The following is an 11,239-nucleotide window of genomic DNA, read 5'->3' as shown; positions in this document are numbered from 1 at the left end:
AAACTGTCTCTACAAAAAAAAAAAAAAAAAAAAAAAACCACACACACACACACAAATTAGCGAAGTGTGGTGGCATGCACCTGTAGTCCCAGCTACTCGGGAGGCCAAGGCAAAGAATCGCTTGAACTTGGGTGGAGGTTGTAGTGAGCCGAGATTATGCCACTGCACTCCGGCCTGGGCAGCAGAGTGATACTCTGTCTCACACACGCACACAAAATTCTTAACTTTTGCAAGTCCTTTTCCATCAGTTATTTCAGATTTTGCGGGCTCTGTCCCCACAGTTTAGTCATTTTAAATTTCATGGTATATATCTAAGAGGGAAATTTGATATTATAACATGTTTATGGATTTTTGTCACTGTTTGAGTAGTACTGCCTTTCAACTAAGATCTCTTTTAAGCAACTATGATCTTTCATACTTAAGTCCAGTTATCATCTAACACTGAATAATCTACCTACCTGCAATAATTGATCAATCAACATATCAAAATATGCTGTAATAAACAGAAAATCCCTAATTTTGACAATGCTTTCACATAATTTGTAGACTTTTTATATTTTAACGTCATTTTAATTCTCACAGCATATTATTATACTGTCAAATTGAAACCTATTTTGCAAGCTGCATTCATTGTTGTTAACATTTATAACTGTTAAGGGATTATAACCAAATGATATCTGGTCCTGGGATAAGTAAAGAGCAAGAATACAATCTGTTAAATTGGATTAAAGTATTAAGCTCAATTTCTGAAAGCACACTGAATGTATTCCCATCAAAATTACGATTTCGAAGTGCAGAAGTTTCTTGTGATGCAGTAATGAGAAGTCAAAAATGGAAAGGCATTCAGCCTGAAATGAATCCTGCATAAAATAAAGAAAATAGAAACACTCACAGGTTTCGTTATTTTAAGAGGAAAAAAAACTTCTGTTTTACAGTGGAGAACAATAAGATGTGGGAAATAAGATGAGACAATGGAGCAGTTTTCTTTTGCGGTGGCTCACCCCTGTAATCCAGCACTTTGAGAGGCCAAGGAGGCGGATCACCTGAGCTCAGGAGCTGGAGATCAGGCTGGGCAACACGGCGGCAACTACCCGGGCGTGAGGGCGCGCGCCTGTAGTCACCTTCTACTCGGGAAGCGGAGACAGCGTTGCTCGATCCTGGGAGGGAGGTTGAGTGGGTGAGCTGGAATCGTGCCGCCGCACTCCAGCCCGTGCGACAGAGAGCGAGCTTGTCTCAAAAAACAAAGAAAAGAAAAGAAAAGAGAAAGACAGAGGGGGGGAGAGAGAGAGAGAAAGAAAGAAAGAAAAGAAAAGAAAGAAAGAGAAAAAAGAATGCTCTTAAGAATGCTCTCAAACCCCTGAAGCTTTCTGCTTAACTCTGTTGCCTTGTTGAGATAATCCACTAAAACCAATAACTGTTTCTTTTTTCTTACAACTGAAAACACTTTTTTATTGTAAAAGATATATATGAAAAAAAAAAAAAACACCACAAGCTCACCATCCAGCGATAACTACTGCTAACACTTTTAACAGCTTTAAGATTCACATCCCATGTAATTCATCCATTGAAAGTGTACAACTCAGTTTTTTAAGTGTATTTAGAGTTGTACCATCATCAGCACCTAGTTTTAGAACATTTCATCACCCCAAAAAGAAACCTATTAGCATCACTCCCCAGTTCCCCTAACACACATTTCCCCCCACTTATCCCTAAGCAACTACTAAGCTACTTTTTATCTCTAGAGATTTGCATATTCTGGATATTTCATATAAATAGAATCACAGTATGTGGTCTTTTGCAACTGATTTCTTTCACTTGGCATAATGTTTTCAAGATTCCTCCATGTTGTAGCATGTATCAGTACTTAATTTTTTTAATGGCTGAATAATATTCCATTGTATGCATATAACAATTTGTTTATCCATTTATTGTGTGGACATTGGGTTGTTTCCACTTCCTGGCTGTCATGAATAAGGCTGCTATAAATATTCATGTACAGGTTTTTGTTTGAATACTTGTGGTTAATTCTCTTAGAATCTAGGAAACTAAAATTTCTGGGTCATATGGTATCCCTACGCTAAACATTTTGAGGAACTGCTCGATTATTCTCCAAAATGGCTGTACCATTTTACATTCCCATCAGTAATGTACAAGGTTCCAGCTTCTCCCAATTTCTCCACATCCTGACAACCTTTATATTGTCTCAACTACATATATATATATATATATATATATATATATATATATATATATATATATACACATGTGTAAAAGAATTGTTTTAAATAAAAGACATATATATGTGCATATATATATATATGGCTATCCTAGTGGGTGTGAAGTGGTATCTCATTGTGCCTTTGATTTGCATTTCTCTAATGACTAATGATGTTGAGCATCTTTTCATGTACTGGTTATCTGTATATCTTCTATGGAAAATGGTCTATTCAGATGCTCTGTCCTTTTAAAATTTTGGTTATTTTTCTTTTTATAATTGAGTTATTATGACCTCATTATAAATTCTGGATACAAGTCTCTTATCAGATATATTAATTACAAATCATTTGTCCTATTCTGTGAATTGTCCTTTATTATCATGATAGTATCACTTGCAGCACAAAAGTTTTTAACTTGGCAAAGTCTAATTTTCTATTTTTTTCTTTTGTCTCTTATACTTTTAGTGTTGTATCTTAGAAGCTTTTGTCTGACTCAAGGTCATGAAAATTATACCTGTATTTTCTTCTACAAATTTTCTAACTTGAGCTCTGACCTCAGAGTCTGATCCATTTGATTTAATTTTTGGTACGTGTGAGGTTGGGGTTAAACTTAATTCTTTTATACATGAATATCCAGTCATCCCAGCACCATTTATTGAAAAGATTATTCTTTATCCTCATTGATTTGTCCAGAAAGCCGTATTCAAAATCGATTGACCATAAATGTAGGGGTTTATTTCTGGACTTTCTATTTTTTTGACCTATATGTCTATCCTTGTGCAACTATCAGTATTTGCTATGAATTCATCTTTTTTCATATATATTTTTCCCCATTTGTTTTTTCAAAACCATTGAGTCATACCAAGCATGCAGTTTTTAACTTTTCTCTCTCTCTTTTTTTTTTTTTTTTTGGAGACAGAGTCTCACTCTGTCACCAGGTGCCAGGCTGGAGTGCAGTGGCACAATCTTGGCTCACTGTAGCCTCTGCCTCCCGAGTTCAAGCAACTCTCCTGCCTCAGCCTCCCAAGTAGCTGGGACTACAGGCACGGGCCACCACGCCCAGCTAATTTTTGTATTTTTAGTGAAGACAGGTTTCACCATGTTGGCCAGGATAGCCTTGATCTCCTGACCTCGTGATCCACCCGCCTGGCCTCCCAAAGTGCTGGGATTACAGGCTTGAGCCACTGAGCCCGCCAACATTTTTCTCTTAATAGGCCACTAATATCCTCTCATGTCATTAAATATTTAACCTAATTTTTTTTCTTTTTTTCTTTTTTTTTTTCCAGTGGTGTGACTGATCAACCTAATTTTTAATGGTTGCATTATATTCCATTGTACAGGTGTATAATAATTAAACTAATCTCTTACTGAATCCTTAGAGATTGTTTTCAGAATAATATCTTTAACTTAATTAATACTCCCAAAATATAGCTCTATTTGTATCAGTAATTACACCATAAGAAAAAAACCTAGAAAGAAAATTTCTAAGTACGAATATTTTTAAGCACTTGATTTAAAAAAAATACTGCTATTATATTAATTGACTAGCAATGTACCAGAGCATGAGTTTCTTTATATGCTTACTAAAGCTGGATTTTATCATTTAAAAATCTTGACAAATTTTGAATTCATATTTTATCAATGATTTGTAAGAAGGGTATCTCAAACCTAGAAGTTTTTGATAGATTAAGGCAAATAACCATATATTCCCCATATCTTAAACACGTCAAATTATGTATATACATGTATGTATACATGTGTGTACACAAACACACACATTTTAGTTTCTTGTAGAGATGAGGTCTCACTATGTTGCCAGGCTGGTCTTGAACTCCTGGGCTAAAGCGATCCTCCTGCGTCAGCCTCCCAAAATGCTGGGATTACAGGTATAAGCCAGGACACCCAACCAAAAATCTCAAATTTTAATGTTATTTTCATTTCCTATATGAAGTACTCACTTATTTTGCCTCACAGGGTAAATTGCCATTGAAAGAAAATACTTTGAAGAAAGCAACCTAATGAAGCAACCAATAAGATATAGATTTACAGAGACAGGGTGACGACTCCAGAGAGGCCTCACTTAGTTACTTTATATCAATGCGGTCACCAAAGGGAAGTTCACTATGTAAGTCCTGAAAGTAAATTTGATTGGTGATTCAGAGAGTTGGTTGGTCTCTGATGAAAGGACTCATGGTAACCAACTCACCAAAGACTGATACTTAAAATGGAATGCCTTTTCATTCATTTCTTGTGAGACACTTCAGTGAGCATGTTTTCTTTTGCATGAGATCTGGCACATAGAAAATAATAAAGGACAGACACAGTGGCTCAGGCCTATAGTGTCAACATTTTGGGAGGCTAAACCAGGAGGATTGCTTGAAGCCAGAAGTTCGAGACCAGCCTAGGCAGCAAAGTGAGACCCCTGTCTCTACAAAATTAAAAATAAAAAGAAAATTACCCAGTTATGGTGGCTCGTACCTAGTCCCTATTGTCCCAGCTACCCGGGAGGCTGAGGCAAAAGGATTGCTGAGCCCAGGAGTTCAAGGCTACAGTGAGCTGTGATTGTACCACTATACTCCAGACTAGGCAACAGAGCAAGACCTCACCTTACACACACACAAAAAAGGAAGGAAGTACTCAGTAAATATCAGCCGTTATCATTGTTACTGTTATCATCATTAATAGTACAGTGCAGTTGACTGTGATTTTGCTCATCTCCCCTTTAGAGGGAACACACTCTGACCTCTGTGATGGCTCTTGACTTTTTGGAGTCATGCTCACTTTGAGAGTCTAATGACGTCTGTGGATTCTCCCAGCAGGTAAGAAAGCCCACATGTACCTATGGAGAATGAGCTGAGAACTGTGCTCTTACGTCCACTGGGCCCTACTCGAATGCTCAGACTTGAGCATTCCTGGGTTAAGGTTACACTGCACTTGCAGTTCACTGTCAGGCAACCACACTAGAACACTGGGCCGGGACAAATGCTCTTGGCTTTTTCCTTTCATTTTGCTTTGTGCCTCTTACTTTTTTTCTTGGAGATATCCTCCCCTCAGAAAGCCAAAAAATGTGAAGCCCAGGCCTGCCTTGAGTCAAGACATAATCAGTCCTCACCCCACCTGGCTCATTGCTCTCCTTTTCATCTCTCTGTCCCTCTTTCTCTGTGTGTGTGTGTGTGTGTGTGTGTGTGTCTCTTTTTAAACTAATTTCAAGCCAGGTGGCTTGCGGTGGCTCACACCTGTAATCCCAGCACTTTAGGGGGCCGAGGTGGGCGGATCATGAGGTCAGGAGATCGAGACCATCCTGGCCAACATGGTAAAATCCTGTTTCTAATGAAAATACAAAAATTAGCTAGGTGTGGTGGCTCGTGACTGTAATCCCAGCTACTGGGAGGCTGAGGCAGGAGAATCGCTTGAATCAGGGAGTCGGAAGTTGCAGTGAGCCAAGATGGTGCCACTGCACCCTAGCCTGGTGACAGAGTGAGACTCTGTCTCAAAAAAAAAAAAAAAAGTGATTTCACCGTTCATATGGATATTCCATCTGACATCTTGGCCTCAGTTCCTCAGCTCTTTCCATGCCCTCTCAGACAAGCCGGCATTCTTTTTGTCATGACAATCGCTGCACACTGCTGATGCTGTAACATCCAGAGTCCCATTCTCTGACCAGCATCCCCCATCCTTCTGGATCCTCGTCTCAAGAACTCCTGCTTCAGCAACTCTTCAATTTCATGAAGAACTCTCATCCTTAGACTCTATCATTTTCTCAACTATAATCAGCTATCCATGTCCTCACATCTTTTTCTTTAGCTAGCCTAAAAGCTGCAGCTCATGTTTGCAATTATTCCTTTGCAAACATCCTTAAAGCCCTTGCCCCTCTCTTCCTGAGCTTACTCTGTTGTATTCAATTAGGAAAGTCTCCAACTCTGCTTATACCCAACAATCTGCTCACCCTGGGTCTGCATGGGAGCAGCCAAATACTGCTCAACTGATCTTATTCATCATATCCATTAATTTTCCTTAAATTCATGGCCCAAAATCTCAGTTGGCTTCCTAGCATACTTGACAATCCTACTATATTTCTTGAAATGTTCTCTTTCCCACTGTTCAAAAAGGTGGTTTCACGTCTTCAGTCTTTTCAAGGCTTCTAAATGATACCATGACCCCACAGCCCCAGCTGTAGCCCCACTCTTACCCACCAACAAAAAAATGAATAAATCAAAGCAGACAAGCCAAGCGCAGTGGCTCACACTTGTAATCCCAGCACTTTGGAAGGTTGAGGCGGGTGGATCACTTGAGGTCAGAAGTTCAAGACCAGCCTGGCCAATATGGTGAAACCCATCTCTACCAAAAATATAAAAGGTTAGCTGAGTGTGGTGGCACACACCTGTAATCCCAGCACGCGGGAAACTAAGGCATGAGAATCGCTTGAGCCTGGAAGGCACAGGTGGCAGTGAGCGAAGACCGTATCACTGCACTCCAGTCTGGGTGACAGAGTGAGACTACTCTGTCTCAAAAAAAATAAAAAATTATAATCCCAGGACTTTAGGAGGCCAATGCGGGTGGATCACGAGGTCAGGAGTTCAAGACCAGTCTGGCCAAGTTAGTGAAACCCGGTCTATACAAAAAAAAAAAATACAAAAATTAGCCAGGCATGGTGTCAGGCATCTGTAATCCCAGCTACTCAGGAGGCTGAGGCAAGAGAATCACTTAAACTCAGAAGGCAGAGGTTGCAGTGAGCCAAGATCGTGCCACTGCACTCCAGCCTGCTCGACAGAGCAAGACTCCATCTCAAAAAAAAAAAAAAAAAAGTATCAATTTATATATATATATATATAAATTGATACTTGTCTATTTGTAGAAAGCAAATTAGGTTAAGATGTATCAGCCATATTCACAGCAAAATTTTGTTTGACTCAGAAAATGTAGCATCTTCATGTTTTGCAAAATCTAATTCAAAGGAGAAAATATTTGCAACGGTTTTCTGAAATGTTATTTTAGGAATAATTCAAATGGCACATTTATTTAAAACTGTGGCCTTCCAGAAAAACAGGCTTTCCAGGTTTACAGTACAATCTTTTGAATAACTCAACCTTATAAAAACTATGGAAGCTCTAGGTGTAGGGACGAGAATGTTTATGATGGAGAATACTGGGACCAGGAGCTCCCTTTGGTTGTATTCGTTTCCAAAAAGAATTAGCAAATGGGCTGAACGAGGTGGCTCACACCTGTAATCCCAGAACTTTGGGAGGCCAAGGCTAGCAGATCATGAGGTCAAGAGTTCAAGACCAGCCTGATCAATATGTGTGAAACCCCATCTCTACGCAAGTGGTGGTGCATGCCTGTAGTCCCAGCTACTTGGGAGGCTGAGGCAGGGGAATCACTTGAACCTGGGAGGCAGAGGTTGCAGTGAGTTGAGATCTCACTGCTGCGTTCCAGCCTGGGCAACAGAGCAAGACACCACCTCAAAAAAAAAAAAAAAAAAAAAAAAAAAACAAAAAAAAAAAAAAAAAAAAAACCCAAAAAAAAAAAAAAAAAAAAATCCACAAATGGCACCTGCTAATGCTTTCTATCATTTTGTTGGTAGCTTGCCAGATTATTAAATTTTGTAAGTATTTCAAATATTTTTGCCAGGTATTGCTAAGGTGCTGGTGGCACAAAGGTAAACAACCCAGAGTCTTTCCCTTCAAGGATTTTACAGTAGAGTGAGTAAGGCAGCCCAGAAAACAGGCAGGAAATCCTTGTGAAAAATGCTGATATAGCCCCGGTGTGAAATTTTTCTTCCAAAATAATTATTGCATTATAACACTGAGTGAAAACATGATCATGCATTTGCTTATAAGGACAAACACACATCCCAAGTGCACTCTCCTCCCACCCCATCACTGTCCTTTTGCTTAAGAATAATCTCCAAGGGATACAAACACAACTATATCCTTGGCTCTTATAAACTTGGGCCATTATGGTTCAAAGCTAACACTCCTGACAGTGGGTTTCAGCCCAGCTATGGGTCTGACTGCCTCACCATAGAAGAGCCTCCAGTTCTCCACTTTAGAATTCAAGGGAAGGTCACCATCAATCAGTTAATACTGAAAGGATTTAAACATATACATCTGCAGTCATGGTTTTCAAACTTTTTTCCCCCTTTTTAAAACTCCAGATCTGGTGTTTAAATGAAATCACTCTTCGATATAAAACTGAAGGCTGCTACCCTCATTCCTGATTTCTAAGCACCTCTGCAGAACTCCTGCTGTTTTTCAGAATGCTGACTTCAAGGATAAAAATTAAAACCAAAAATCTTTGAGTATTTCTTGCAAATGCTTATGTTCGTCCTTTCTAAGAACACATAGTCTTCTTACTTCATGTGATAATAATGATGATATTTGATATTTTATAAAACTGTTAACTTTTGGCCAGACTCAGTGGCTCATGCCTGTAATCCCAGCACTTGGGGAGGCCAGGGCCAGTAGATCACTTGAGGTCAGCAGTTCAAGACCAACATGGTGAAACTGTCTCTACAAAAAAAAAAAAAAAAANGATCTCTTGACCTCGTGATCCACCTGCCTCGGCCTCCCAAAGTGCTGGGATTACAGGCGTGAGCCACCGCGCCCAGCTGTACCTTCTAATTTTTATACAATGTGTAAGCATCACATACTCAGACAAATTAAAATTTAAATAAATACAGGAGAGCGAAAACATTTCTCTCATTTAAGCCACAATTCATTTGATTTTTTTCTTCTATGCAGCCAAGCTGAATCCTAATTCATACAGCGGGACAGGTTGAATTTACAGGGAAAAAGAGGTAACTACTAGTGTAAAGGAAGGCAAGAGAGATAGAATCCCCAGCCCCAGTGGAGGAATCAGCCTTTGGTAGGACAAAGGGCACATCCTATATAGGCACAGAGGGAAGGAGGAGAGAATTACTGAGAATACAGGAAGATTTGCATGTTCAGTAAGAAGCGGAGAGGGTTCTTATGTCATGACTTTGTGTTGCCTATGCAACAGGAGGCAAGGTTCTCTAATCACTCTGGGAGTGGGTCAAGGGGAGCTGGGAGAGAGGATCTTTGAGGTTTGGAAGGAGTGAGGGTTTACAATAATTGTTGCTCCATGGTGGGAGGGCAAGTTGACCAGAGAAAAGCAATAGGATTATTCAGGGCCCTCTCTAACTAGTAATCATGAATTATTATTTGAGATGGGGTCTCACGGTGTCACCAGGTTGGAGTGCAATGGCTAGACTGGATTTTGGCTCACTGCAACCTCCACCTCCCAGGCTCAAGGGATCCTCCTCCCGCCTCAGCCCCATGTAGCTGGGACCACAGGTTCATGTCACTATGCTCAGCTAATTCTTTTTTTTTTTAGAGATCGGGTTTCACCATGTTGTCCAGGCTGGTCTCAAACTCCTGACCTCAAGTGATCCGCTCACCTAGGCCTCCCAAAGTGCCGGGATTACAGGCATGAGCCACCGTGCCCAGGCTTTTTTTGGTATTTTTGGTAGAGACCAGGTTTCACCATGTTACCCAAGCTGATCCCCTGAGTTCAAGCAATCCGCCCACCTCAACCTCCCAAAGTGCTGGCTGGGATTACAGATGTGAGCCACTATGCCTGCCTGGGTACTCATGAATTTATGGTGGGGAGTGCAGCAGGTATGAGTTATAACTTTCTTGGTTCAAATCCAGGCTCTGGCAGTAAACGATTGCTCTCAGTCAGGCTTCTTACCTTTTACACCTCAGAGTTTCCTCATTTGTAAAATGGGGGCTCATTCATTCATTCAACAAATATTTAAGCGCCTATTACATACTCAGCATAGTTCTTGGGGCTGAGATTAGAGCCAAATGACCAGGTATGATGGCTGTAATTCCAGCACTTTGGGAGGCCAAGGCAGAATTCCTTGAGGCCAGGAGTTTGAGACCAGCCTCGCCAACAGAGTAAGCCCTTGTCTCTATTTTTAAAATATTAAAAAGTATTTTTTAAAAAGATATTAGAGCCAAAATCAAGAAAAGGTTTGTTTCTTTATGGGGCTCATGATAGTTATATGCACTTTCCTTTTAGGTTGTTATGAGGATTACATGAGATTTTAATTTCCTAAATGTTAAGATGTATACTTTTTTACATTTTACAGCTCTGAAATTGAGATTCATTTTATAATCAATGGAATTTTACAGTTAATTGCTAGGGTGTTTTCTTTTTTACTGTTATATGGAGTAAAGGTGTCTCTTATAATCAATGGGGTTTCAGATTCCATAAAATACCATCATACTTATAAAAGCTTAATAAAGTGTCTGGAAGGCTACACACTGCAGCACTTGTAATAGCAAATAACTGAGGCCAGGCATGGTGGCTCACGCCTGTAATCCCAGCACTTAGGGAGGCTGAGGTGGGCAGATCACCTGAGGTCAGGAGATCGAGACCATCCTGGCTAACCCAGTGAAACTCAGACCCCACTAAAAATACAAAAATTAGCTAGGGGGTGGTTGTCCACACCTGTAACCCCAGCTACTCGGGAGTTGAGGCAGAAGAGTCACTTGAACCCGGGATGCAGAGGTTGCAGTGAGCTGAGATCACGTCATTGCACTCCAGCCTGGGTGACAGGGCAAGACTCCATCTCAAAAAAAAAAGCAACTAACTGGAAACAGCTCAAATGTTTATCTGTGAGAGACTGGAGCCGTAGTGCACCCAATGAAGGAATGAGGAATGTTTTTATATACTGCCATGAAGCAAGCTCCAGGATATGCTATTAACTGAAAAGAGGTGGAAAAAATGTATGCAGTATGGTTCTGTTTATCTAAAAGGCGGAGATACGTGTGTGTGTGTGTGCCCATGTGTGCACGCACACAGATATAAAATACTTGCTTATATTTTCCAAAATGGAAGGTTAGACAAGACAATTTTTGAGTTAAAAAAAAATTTCAGGTGGGGCACGGTGGCTCAAGCCTGTAATCCCAGCACTTTGGGAGGCCGAGGCGGGTGGATCACGAGGTCAAGAGATCGAGGCCATCCTGGTCAACATGGTGAAACCCCGTCTCTACTAA

The 11,239-nt window shown here is 40.3% G+C and overlaps 1 long non-coding RNA gene across 1 annotated transcript in view; it reads right to left on the bottom strand.

Annotated features, from left to right (window-relative positions):
* The window catches only part of LOC108283194, a 15,331-nt gene extending 9,760 nt beyond the window's left edge, over positions 1–5,571 (bottom strand). Inside the window, exons 1-2 of the long non-coding RNA XR_001816716.2 lie at positions 5,557–5,571; positions 4,049–4,050 (exon numbers count right to left, since the gene is read on the bottom strand). This is a non-coding gene — a long non-coding RNA (uncharacterized LOC108283194). The remainder of the gene's footprint in view (positions 1–4,048; positions 4,051–5,556) is intronic.
* Positions 5,572–11,239: the final 5,668 nt, after the last annotated feature.

The sequence above is a fragment of the Cebus imitator genome, unplaced genomic scaffold, assembly GCF_001604975.1.
Source record: "Cebus imitator isolate Cc_AM_T3 unplaced genomic scaffold, Cebus_imitator-1.0 Scaffold257, whole genome shotgun sequence".
In the NCBI taxonomy this organism is placed as follows: Eukaryota; Metazoa; Chordata; class Mammalia; order Primates; family Cebidae; genus Cebus; species Cebus imitator.
The sequence above is the reverse complement of the archived record's forward strand: the minus strand, read 5'-3'. Positions and strand labels throughout refer to the sequence as shown.